The sequence below is a fragment of the Haemorhous mexicanus genome, chromosome 32, assembly GCF_027477595.1.
Source record: "Haemorhous mexicanus isolate bHaeMex1 chromosome 32, bHaeMex1.pri, whole genome shotgun sequence".
Taxonomy (NCBI): Eukaryota; Metazoa; Chordata; class Aves; order Passeriformes; family Fringillidae; genus Haemorhous; species Haemorhous mexicanus.
In genome coordinates, this window is record NC_082372.1 from 1,053,982 (window position 1) to 1,065,142 (window position 11,161).

Below are 11,161 nucleotides of genomic sequence, written 5' to 3' on the forward strand. Positions count from 1 at the left end.
GGTGAGGGTCCTTCCCCTGGATCATCATCGTCAGTCACTGGCCGATTGGTTTTGCTCGTGTACTTCTTTCCTGCAGCAACTGCCAGTGGCTTAGGCTTACTGTCTGGTTCAGTTCCAGCCTGAGCAGCTGGAGTGTTGGCTGCAGCCTGAGTGATTGGAGTAGCTGCTGCTTTATCTCCCTGCCTGCCTGCCTCTGTCTGCTGCCCTTTAGTATCTAGCAGGGTGCGATAAGCGTAGGCCAGGGCCCAGCTTATTGCAATGAGACTTTTTTCCTTACAGTCACCATGGCATTTCTCTTTCAGGTATTTTCCCACCTCAGCTGGGTTCTGAATTTGTTCACATGGAAAATCCCAGTCTACAGGATCAGAAAATTCCTTCAGGGTTTGGCCCATATTTTCCCATTCTCCACACCACTCATCATTTTTCATGCCTGCCTCTACTTCTGGGTCAGGGGTCTTGTCAGCTCCTCTGGACATCTCAGCCCTCATTCTAGAGAAGCTGCAGACCATATAGAGGAAGCTTACCACATTAAATGCCAGAAACATGGTCTCCTTAACAGTCAGGGGAAACTGAACATTCTCAAAAAGTGACATAACAGATTCAGAGGAGAAGAAGGAAAGGAAAGGCTGGAAAGTCTCATTCCCTGCTCCTCCTCTAACAAACTGGGTGCAATTACTAATAAATTCCCAAAACATACTGCCGGAACTAGGATGCGGGGTAGGACGAAGAAACCATACACCATACATATTGTAAGCAGACTCCAGCAACCTTGTAAATGCCCTATAAATCATTATCACCAAGGCCAGCAAAATAGCTATTCCAATCCGTGCCCCTGTACTGTGAAACTTACGTCTTAGGGACAGTAATCCTAGTGACCAGAAAGGTACTGAAACCTCAAAAAGGCTTATAGACCAGAACCACATGAAGGCCTCCACCCCAAGAGACAGTACGAAATCAAGCAACATGGCTACTGGCTGCTTTAACTCACTACAGAGCAAGCACAACCAACATGCAATCAATAATGCTTTTTTCCACTTTCTCGAGCCACGCGTTGGGCGCCAATTGATGTGTTTGTCCTGGTTCAGGGCAAATTTGGGAGAGAACCCCCAAAGGGCCCCCCTAGGAAATCGGATTCTACCACCCCTCCCCCAACCGGTCCAGGAGAAAATACTTCCTTGGAGAAAAGTGGAAAAAAACTATTTATTAAACAAGGAAACTTAATATTAAACAATAAAACCCCTTGCTGCTCCAAAGGAGATGACACACCTAGAAAGTCCCCTCCCCAGATTCCAGTTCAGCTCACTCAGTCCCTTATCAGTCCCTCCGGCGCTGGAAATGCCGTGGCCCAGGCCCGGCCCGGCCCACCGATGTAAGCTGCTGGTGCTCTTATGGTTGTTCAGTCCAGAGCAGGTGTGAACAGGTCCAGAGAAAGGGGAAAAAAGGGAAAAAAACGCAGTCCAGGGAACTTCTTTGCCTCAGCTAGCTAAACTAACTAAAAAGCAAGGAAAAAAAAGAGCCCTGTCCCGCCGTCTGTTCATCCGCAGAAAAAACACACAGTCCAGAAGCAGGAATGTGTAGGAGTGAGTTCAGTGTCTGAAAACAAACTGCGCGCCTCCTCTCCCCCCTCAATCCTTGGAGCAAGTCTTAAAGGTGCAAAACTTACTATTCAGCATAAACGGAATGAGACGATTGGGGATAAAAGCATCATATAGTCAACCTAGGACAATGAGCTATTTCACAAATATCTCTGAGTCATTCTCACTATTGTCAGTTAATTACAAAAATAAAAGCATTAGCTATTATTTCACAACTACAGCTACTTCTGCAAAAGTTAACATTACAATGCACAACACATGGCATCCACTTCAATATTTTGCAAAAGTCAAAACTATAATGTCTGTTTTTCACACCGTCCACAAACTAAAATATCATCAATAAATGATGTTCTGAGGATACGAGCTGCACAGGGGCCAGGGCATTGGCCACAAGAACCTGACAAATTATACTATAGTGTCGTGGTTCAGGGCAAATTTGGGAGAGAACCCCCAAAGGGCCCCCCTAGGAAATCGGATTCTACCACCCCTCCCCCAACCAGTCCAGGAGAAAATACTTCCTTGGAGAAAAGTGGAAAAAAACTGTTTATTAAACAAGAAAACTTAATATTAAACAATAAAACCCCTTGCTGCTCCAAAGGAGATGACAAACCCAGAAAGTCCCCTCCCCAGATTCCAGTTCAGCTCACTCAGTCCCTTATCAGTCCCTCCGGCGCTGGAAATGCCGTGGCCCAGGCCCGGCCCGGCCCACCGAGGCGAGCTGCTGGTGCTCTTATGGTTGTTCAGTCCAGAGCAGGTGTGAACAGGTCCAGAGAAAGGGGAAAAAAGGGAAAAAAAATGCGCAGTCCAGGGAACTTCTTTGCCTCAGCTAGCTAAACTAACTAAAAAGCAAGAAAAAAAAGAGCTCTGTCCCGCTGTCTGTTCATCCGCAGAACCACGCAGTCCAGAAGCAGGAATGTGTAGGAGTGAGTTCAGTGTCTGAAAACAAACTGCGCGCCTCCTCTCCCCCCCTCAATCTTTGGAGCAAGTCTTAAAGGTGCAAAACTTACTATTCAGCATAAACGGAATGAGACGATTGGGGATAAAAGCATCATATAGTCAACCTAGGACATATAGGAAAACCAGTGAAAGGTGATTACAAACTGTACCATATCAAACTCGCTGTGACTAAGAATAATTTGCAAAAGTCAATACATAATAGCAAAAGCCAACACTGCCTAGTTATTTACACCAAAGCCAGGGCAGGTTTTTCCCTTGCATGGAGCACTTGGGCCTTCCCCGGGCCCCTTCTGCCCTCCTGCAGAGCCGCTGGCATTTTCCAGCACACACAGTTTGTAACCCAGAGCCGGGTGCAGCCCCGAAGGCTCCAAGCGCCTCCTTCCTGGCTGACTCTGCAGGTGCCGAGGCTGCTCTGGGCTCTGCCAGGGCTCTGCTGGGGCTCAGCTCTGGGCCGGGCTGGGCCCGCTCTCCCCTCACATGGCTCCGGGCAGCTGAGGCACAGCGGGAGAAGGAAGGGACACGTCAAGGGAGTCGAGGTTTGAGAGAGTTTTTATTCCAAAAACTGCCACAACAAACAAGAACCATAACAAACAAACTGTGCTAACTACCCTAAACAACTAGCAGCGCTAACTACCATAACTAACTAGTTGTCCTAACTACTGTAACAACAAACTCTCTTCATGTGCTTCATCTCCTCCGCTGCTCCCTCAGTTGCTTTGCTGCAGTGATCAGAGGGGTCAGGCTGGAGAGAGGCTTGGCTGATGACAAAAATGGGTGCTGCCCAAAAGACAAAAAAGAAAGAAATGAACTGTTACTTCCCAGAGTCAAGTTCCTCACAGGCCCTGTTGCAGCAGGACAAAGGGAAATGGTTTAAAACTCAAGAGAGGGAAGCAGGCTCAGATTAGATCTAAGGGAGAATTTTTTAACCAGGAGAGTGGGGGAACACTGACAGAAGGTGCCCAGAGGTGTGGGAGGTGCCTCCTCCCTGGAAACCTCCAAGCTCAGGTCGGGCAGGGCTCGGAGCCCCCTGACCTGTTGAAGATGTCCCTGCTCGCTGTGGGGCACCAGGCCCAGCTGGCCTCGAAAGGAGCCTGCCAAGCCAAAGCAGGCGAGGATTCTGCTCGCTCTGCGTGTGGAAAGCAGCGAGGCTGGAGACTGTCGGAGGGGGCCCCACAAGAAAACCCCTCCCTCGCGCTGCTGCTTGCCCTGCAGCCCTTGGCATTCACCTGCAGCAGCTCCTGGGCAGCCCAGCGCCGCTCCTCGTCCGGCTCCAGGCTGCACTCGAGGAAGTCCCGCAGCAGAGCCGACAGGCGCCGGGGCTCCTGCAGCTGCGGGGTCCCGTTCTGCCGGATCAGAGCGCGAGCCTGCAGGGAAAGCAAACTCAGCGCTCTGCCAGCTTCCTTCACACCCACACGGGCTCACATCCACCCCGGGTCCTCAGCCCCGCTCCAGGGGCACTTTCCTCCCTGACAGAGATGCTGCTCACAGCTCATTTTTCTGTGCCAGCCAAAAAACCCAAACCCTGGGGCTGCCACAGCCACTGCAACATCCAAATGATCTCTCCCTGAGAGCCAGTTTCATTGGCTGACTCTGTTAGTAGGAACCTCCATCAGAAATAGCACATTTTGCTTCTCCAAATGTGGACACCAGCTGTACAGGCCATTTTCCAGAGTCAGTGTGGTCTGACTGTGTTATTTCACAGGATTCTTACATCAAGTGCATCTCTGCAGTGCCACTGACACTCAAGTGAATGCATTCCTGATGCCTCATCCCAGAAACTGCCAGGCCAGAAACAGGAGGTTTGTGATGCTGAAAGCTCAGCTTTGGTGACACAGAGAAAGTAGCTTGGACTAGGAAAGAAATATGTTAGACTATGGAGATGTTAAACAATCATCCTCAGGTTTTCAACAAGTTTCACAGTGAGAAGAATCAGGGGGGAGATCATCTTGCAAAAGCTCTTTTAGAAACTCCTGCTGTAAACTTGTTGGGATTGGGGCTGGGATATCGGGTTGGTTTGGGATTTCTTGCAAGATAACATTAGAGCTGATGCACTTGCTTCACATTTTCAGGTCATCCTCACAGCTAGAAGAGCTGCAACAACATAAAGCCCAAAGCAAATTGTTGCTGGAGAGTGCAGAATATTCATCTGTGTTCAGGCTGGAGTCCTCTGGGAATTCCCTGCCCATGTGCAGAAACCTCCAGCTGCTGGTCCCAGGGCAGGGTCCCCCTGTGCCCACAGGCCTCTGCAACCACTGGAGAATTTGCCTCTTACCATGGCCCCTGTTTCCCTGAAGTAAGGAGGTTCTCCTTCCACCATCTCGATGGTCACAATGCCAAAGGCCCAGATGTCCACCTTGGGGCCATAAGGAGATCTGGTCACAACTTCTGGGGCCATCCAGTGAGCAGTGCCCACCATGGAGCTGCGCCGGTCCTGCTCAGGGCTGAGCTGAGTGCTGAGGCCCAAATCAGCTGAGGACAGAAACAAACCCTGTCAAAGGCAGCTGGAATGAGGAAACCAAGCACAAAGATTCCCCACTCTCCATCTGAGAATGCAGTAGTGAAATTAGCTGGAAAAGTCCTCAGGGCTGTAGCCAAGGAAAGATGGAACTGGACCCTTACAGAAACCCTCAGCTTTCATGCAGTGGCTTTTACTGATTCCCTTGGAGCTTTAGATTCCCACTGCTGCCCCTCTGGAAGGGCCATAGCCAGAGCAAAGGCACTGCTGGCACCCTGCTCCTCTCCTGAGCTCTCTGCAGGGGCAGCCGCTCTCAGCTGGCAGCAGGGCCCGGGCAGTGCCCCCAGCAGCCCTTGTGGGGCTCTGGCCTCACTGGGAAGCAGCCCCACAGCCGCAGCCCGGGAGCGCCGTGCCTGGCCAGGAACACCCACCCAGCCTGACAGAGCCGTCCATTCCCAGGAGGATGTTGGAGCTCTTCAGATCCCTGTGGATCACCCGGTTGGCATGGAGGAAATCCAGGCCCTGCAGACACTGAGAGAGAACAAGAAACACCAGGGTAAAAACCAATGGCCGGAATATATCACACCAGAAAGGACAGTTCAGAATTCTGCCAGCAGCAGCTTTGCTGGGACAGACCAGGAGTGCAGTGCACACAAGCTCCAGGCAAACGGTGCAAGGCAAAGCTGAGAACAGCAAATCAAATCAAAAAAGGACAGAGAGTACCACAACAGCAGGAGAGAGAGCAAGAATAGAGCAGAAGTGCAGTGATGGTGGCAGGCTGTTCACTGCAGAGGCTCTTTCTTCTCCAGCTCATGAAAACAGCACAGAAACAAAGCCCTGAGCATGGAGCCACTCCTGTTCTCATGCCTGTTTGGAAGGACCATCGTGTCCCAGCCATGGGAGGGACAAGCAGGATCCCTCACCTCCCGACTGACAGCTGCCATCTCTCCTTCAGCCATGCGTGTCTGTCTGACAACGTCCTGCAAAGTTCCCCCATCCATGTATTCCATCACCAGCCAGAGATCTCCATCAACAAGGAAGCTGGAAGAGGAAAACAATGGCATGGAGATGAATGGGCAGTGCTCAATTCCCCCATGGAAAAGCCTGGATGGAGTTTTGTTTCCAGGTCACTTGTCAGTGAGGACAGAATCAGATGGAGACACATTCCTGCCCGGCTGCCCAGCCCATGGAATCTGCACAGTCTAAAGGAGAAGGAGACACCTGTGAGAAAGGAGAGGCCTTAGATGGCAAGCAGGTGAAAAATGCAGATTAGCAACAGCCCAGATCAATGTGGAACCACAACACTTGCCCCCAGCTGGTTCAGCTTCTGAACTCCTCAGTTCCACCATTCCCTCCAGAACAAGGCAACACAACTGCCAGGGTTATCCAGGGGAGGAGGCCGTGCAGCACTTGGGACAAAAGCAGTCAGAAAAACTTTCAGAAAGTCTCGTCAGAAACAGGCAAGGCCAGTGAAAAATGGGCAAATGAGGCATTTCTGGAAAGAATAACCTGGTCTGCCTGGCATCTGTAGCAATGGAAAAGCGTTGGGAAGAAGAAGCCAAGGGAAATAATTTCTGCTGTGGTTCATCAGCACTTGTTGGAAGACACAACAAACGGGGTCAACTTGAAGGAAAAACCAAACCAAAGCAACAAAAGCACACGCAGGGAGTGAACTGCCAGGCTGTTGTTTGGGGAAGATGTGGCTGGGTCAGGCATTTTCAAAACAGGCTACAGACTAGGGATGCCAGGAAAGGTTAACGCAGGGCCCGGGCACGGGATGAGAGCTGAAACACTCACCTGTCCAAAGAGTTGACAATGTTGGGGTTCTTCTTGTCCTTTAGGAGCAGGATCTCATTCACAGCTCGTTCCCTGTTCTGCCCTCGGAGACTCATTTTCTTTATGGCCACCTGAAGGGACATGGCAGCCCTTGAACTGCAGGAGTCTGTGGCAGGAGGCCAGAGCAAACACGGAGCGAGTCTGTTTGGAGTGACGGAGCCAGGCTGTGCCAAACTGCCTTGGGATGGGACACCAGAGCTCAGCAAGTGCCATTCCCACAGCCCATTGCTCTGCCAGCTGGGGGCTGCTCACAGGACACATGGCCAGAGACATTTGGCCTTGCCAGCTCTGCAGAAATGGTCCCTCAGCTGTCAGCCTCAAAGCTCTAACAACATCCTCTGCACCTAAAGTCTGCTCAAATGGCCTCAACACTCTCATTATTATTCAAACCCATTTGGAAAGCAGGAGGTAATTCTGGTTCTGTGAAAACAGAGCAAAACAGCCAGGAACCCTTTAGCAATTCTATGGGATTTGGTCATGATTTCAGATCCAACTGCTCTGTTTGGGATTGCACAACAAAGCAAACACGCACATCCATGGCTCAGGTGATCCCTGTCACAGGCTGTCACTGACACCAGACCCAAACACACCTGCAGGGTTTGGGAGAGAGCTTTGGTCTGGACATCTATCTTCTCATTTCTCTCCCTCTCTCTGTGAACTGCGGAAGTAGGACTAAAACCCCAAATTGAGCCCAAGTGGGATCTCTCCCTAATCAGGCCTTGAGGTTCCCTTTGAAGATGAAAGGCAGGATGGAAAAACTGCTAAATGGTGTTCCTGTCTGAGGCTGGGATGAAGATAAATTGGGCCTCAGTCTCCAGCAGCTGATGCATTCACACTTTTAGATATGAAGACCAAGCCAGCGCGTCCTGCTCTGACAGACACCGCTGCCCTCCTTGCATTCCTTTGGCACTTCAGAAGGACCAGGTCTGTCCCAGCTGTGCTCTGCAGGCTGACACTGCTCTGCCTTCAGAGGAGCAGGCTGGGCAGGAAAGCTCTGCTGGCCCCCAAAGCTGCAGCCACAGCTCCCAGCAGAGGGGAAAGCCCTGGAGAGCTGCCAGGTGTGCTGGGCGTGTTGACACTGACCTCTCCTCCAGTGGCCCTGTCCAGTCCTTTGTAAACGGTTCCGAAAGCCCTGGAGACAAAACAGCAGAGAAGAAAGAAGCAGCGCTTCAGGCCCTGGCAGTGAAAGCCAGCCCAGACAGGAGATCTCTGCTGCCTGCAGCCTTCACAAACACCTGGGTGCATCGACCCTTCCAACAACAGCACAGCAGCCACCAGCCCTCTGCCCTGCAAGGTGTGCAAGAGAAAACTGAGACCCAGCACGAAGGAATTGGGCTGGAGCAAATCCCAAATGTCCACCCTGAACTGCTTTAGTTCAAACCTAGGAGGGGAAATGGGTGTCTAAAGAACTGGAAAAGAATGCATTTCATCCTTTTCCATGTCCTGCCTAAGACCTGCAGGTTCCACAAGGGCCCTGCCATCAGGCAGGTGATGCATTTTCTCCCAGAGTGCATCAGCTCTGTGTCTGTTACTGAATGGATGGGGTCTGCTACCTGTGCTAGAATAGAGCCCTAATTAGTTCATCTCTGGTTTCTGTTTTTAAACCATTAGGTAAATAATCCTGCCCCGTGGATATTTTTTGAAGAAAAATATTTGAAAGAAATGTTCTTGAGAACTGTTTTCTGACAGCAACCAGATGGTGAGTTGCTCTTTTAGGCAATCCAATTCCAGGGACAGAAGATCTTCCAGGTCCTGCTCCGTGCTGCAGGCAGGACACTGCCAGCCTCAGGGCCCTTTGACGATGCCTCCTGACCACAGTTATCAATTCTGATCAGGACTGAGAGACAGCAGGATGGTAGCCCAGTGTCTGAAGGTGTTTGGAGTTCTCCTGACTTCTCACTGGATCCTGCCCCAGCACAACCCCTGGCCCTGCTTGTGCAGAAGTCGCTGCCGTGCCCTTACCCTTGGCCAATCTGCTCCAGCTCCAGGTATTTCTCGGCAGGCTCCGCCTCGCTCACGGTGTTCCCTGAAAGAAACCACGTGGAAGACGCTCCCTCCCAGAGTGAGACCCCACCCTGCAGCAGAGCCAGAACGCAGCCCCACTCCCTGGGGCCGTGAGCCCCTTGGTCTCAGCTGGGGAAGGACAAGAAATGGCTCGGTGACAGTCAGCTGCAGAGCAACCCTGGGTGCAGCTGATGCCGAGACACACACACAGCGCCCTGCTCGGGCACCCAGGGACAGAGCAGACGTACTCAGCTGCATCAGGCACCACTCCCCTCTCCCCTCTGGCTGCAGGGCTGTGCTGCTGTCAGAATGCTCAGCCCAGGATCCCACAGCAGAGGGAGGTTCTTCATCCTCTTCCCAAAATGCTGCAGCTTCTCCATCCTCTTCCCAAAATGCTGCCAGTTCTCCATCATCTTTCCAAGCCAGGAGATGTTTGCTGTCCACTTCCCATGCTGGGAGATGTTCATCCTTCTCTTCCCAAGACACAGGATGTCCTCCATCCTCATCCCACACTGGGAGATGTCCGTTGTCCTCATCCCATGCCTCGGGAGCTTGGCCATCCTCGTCCCACACCAGGGGACATCCACCTTCCTCGTCCCACTCCGGGAGATGTCCACTGTCCTTGTCCCAATCCGCAGGAGCCTCGCCGTTGCATTCCCACACCGCGGGATGTTTGCCCTCATCTCCCAGAACAGCAGGAAGCTCACTGCTGTCTTCCTCATCTTTGGCCTCCTCTTTGGAAGCAGAGGGAGCCACAGGAGGTGCTGGTGCTGCTTTTGTGCCCTGTGGACAGATGGCAGTGTGAGGGACGGGAAGTTCTATCTCAGTTCTCACCTTGTTTATCCTCAGCTGCACATCCAGCTGCACTAAGCAGAAATTGGGTTTGGAGCTGTTCCAACTAACAATGGGCTAAAGTCGACATTGCCACTTATTGCTGGGAATTCAACATTCCACCATGGCTAAAGCCAGCCAGCAATCCTCTGCCTGTAAAGCCAGACCTGCAGCTCTTCTAAAGCTCTTCAGCAGAAAAGGAGAAAACTGACTGGGATCCCTTTGCTGCTACTGCTGCTGCTGCTGAGACACTGACAGGAATTTTCCTTCAGCCTCCCAGGCTGGCACTCAGCTGCCACATGCCGAGCTCACAACTTGCTGCACAATTCCAAACACCAAAGGTTCCTTTCCCACTCACCGAAGGAGGAGCTGCTCGGGATCCACAGAAGAAGTGCCCTGAAATGGGAGAGGGAACATGAACCAGATGCTGTTAGGAGAAAAACTGCCCGTGGTGGGAAATGCCACAGAGCAAGGCAACCCCAAGAGAGCATTTTGCTTTCACAGCATCCCTGCAGAAGCCACAGTCCCTTCCCACAGCAAGCAAGAGAACAGCACAAAATACTGGGCTGGGTCAGTTCTTGGCCGGAGCAGCAAACGGAGGGAGTTCCAGGCTCTGCTGGCACAGACTCCCTGCCTGAGGGAACAGAACTCCCCAGGGCTCATTGCAAGTGCTGTGCACGCCCCCCTGGCTGCAGACACCCCCTTTTTCAGCTGCAGCTGCTGGCAGCAGCTCTCCCAAAGCAATGGTGTCTTCATGGCAATTTGGTTCCAAAGTCAACTCAGCTCCAGAGGAAGAACAGAAAGCACAGAGGAATCCCAAAGCCACAGATTCTGCAACGAGGGAAAGCCTCGACTTACATGCCAAGTGGGTTAAAAAATACCCCGAATAAGCCACAGAGTAGAGAGTGCAAACTGCAGCAGCCACGTGCTGGATCATTTTGGCTGCGCTGCACACGTCTGCAGCCTGTAGCCCTGTGAGCACAGAAGGACACCCGTCAGGGCTGGGCTGGCTGCTGAGAATGCCTCGGGCAGGAGGATCCTCCTGCAGCGAGCCCAGAGCCACTCTGGGCACTGAGGCCTCTGTGTCCCACAGCAACGGGAGCACCACGGGGACGTGGCACTGCTCCTGTGACACCACAGCAGCAGCTCACGCAGAAACCGCCTGGAAGGTTCTCCTGTGTCACAGAGGAGCACAAAGATCCCTCCCAGGGCACAGCCTGTGGCCCAAAGGATGCCAGAGGAACTCGGAAAATGCAGCACACAAGGACACCCCATAGCCCAGCCTGAACACTGAGGAGGAACAAGGACTGCACCAAACCAAAGGAAACGTGACCTTTAGTCACTGATACTTCTGACTAAAAGCAGCAAGCCTTGTTCCATCGGGGATCTTTGTTCTAGTTCTAAAAACAAGCAAGGGTCTCCACTCTAAATACACAGATGGCAGGAACTGGGGAGGAGGAGGGATTAGGAAGGAGGAGGAGGA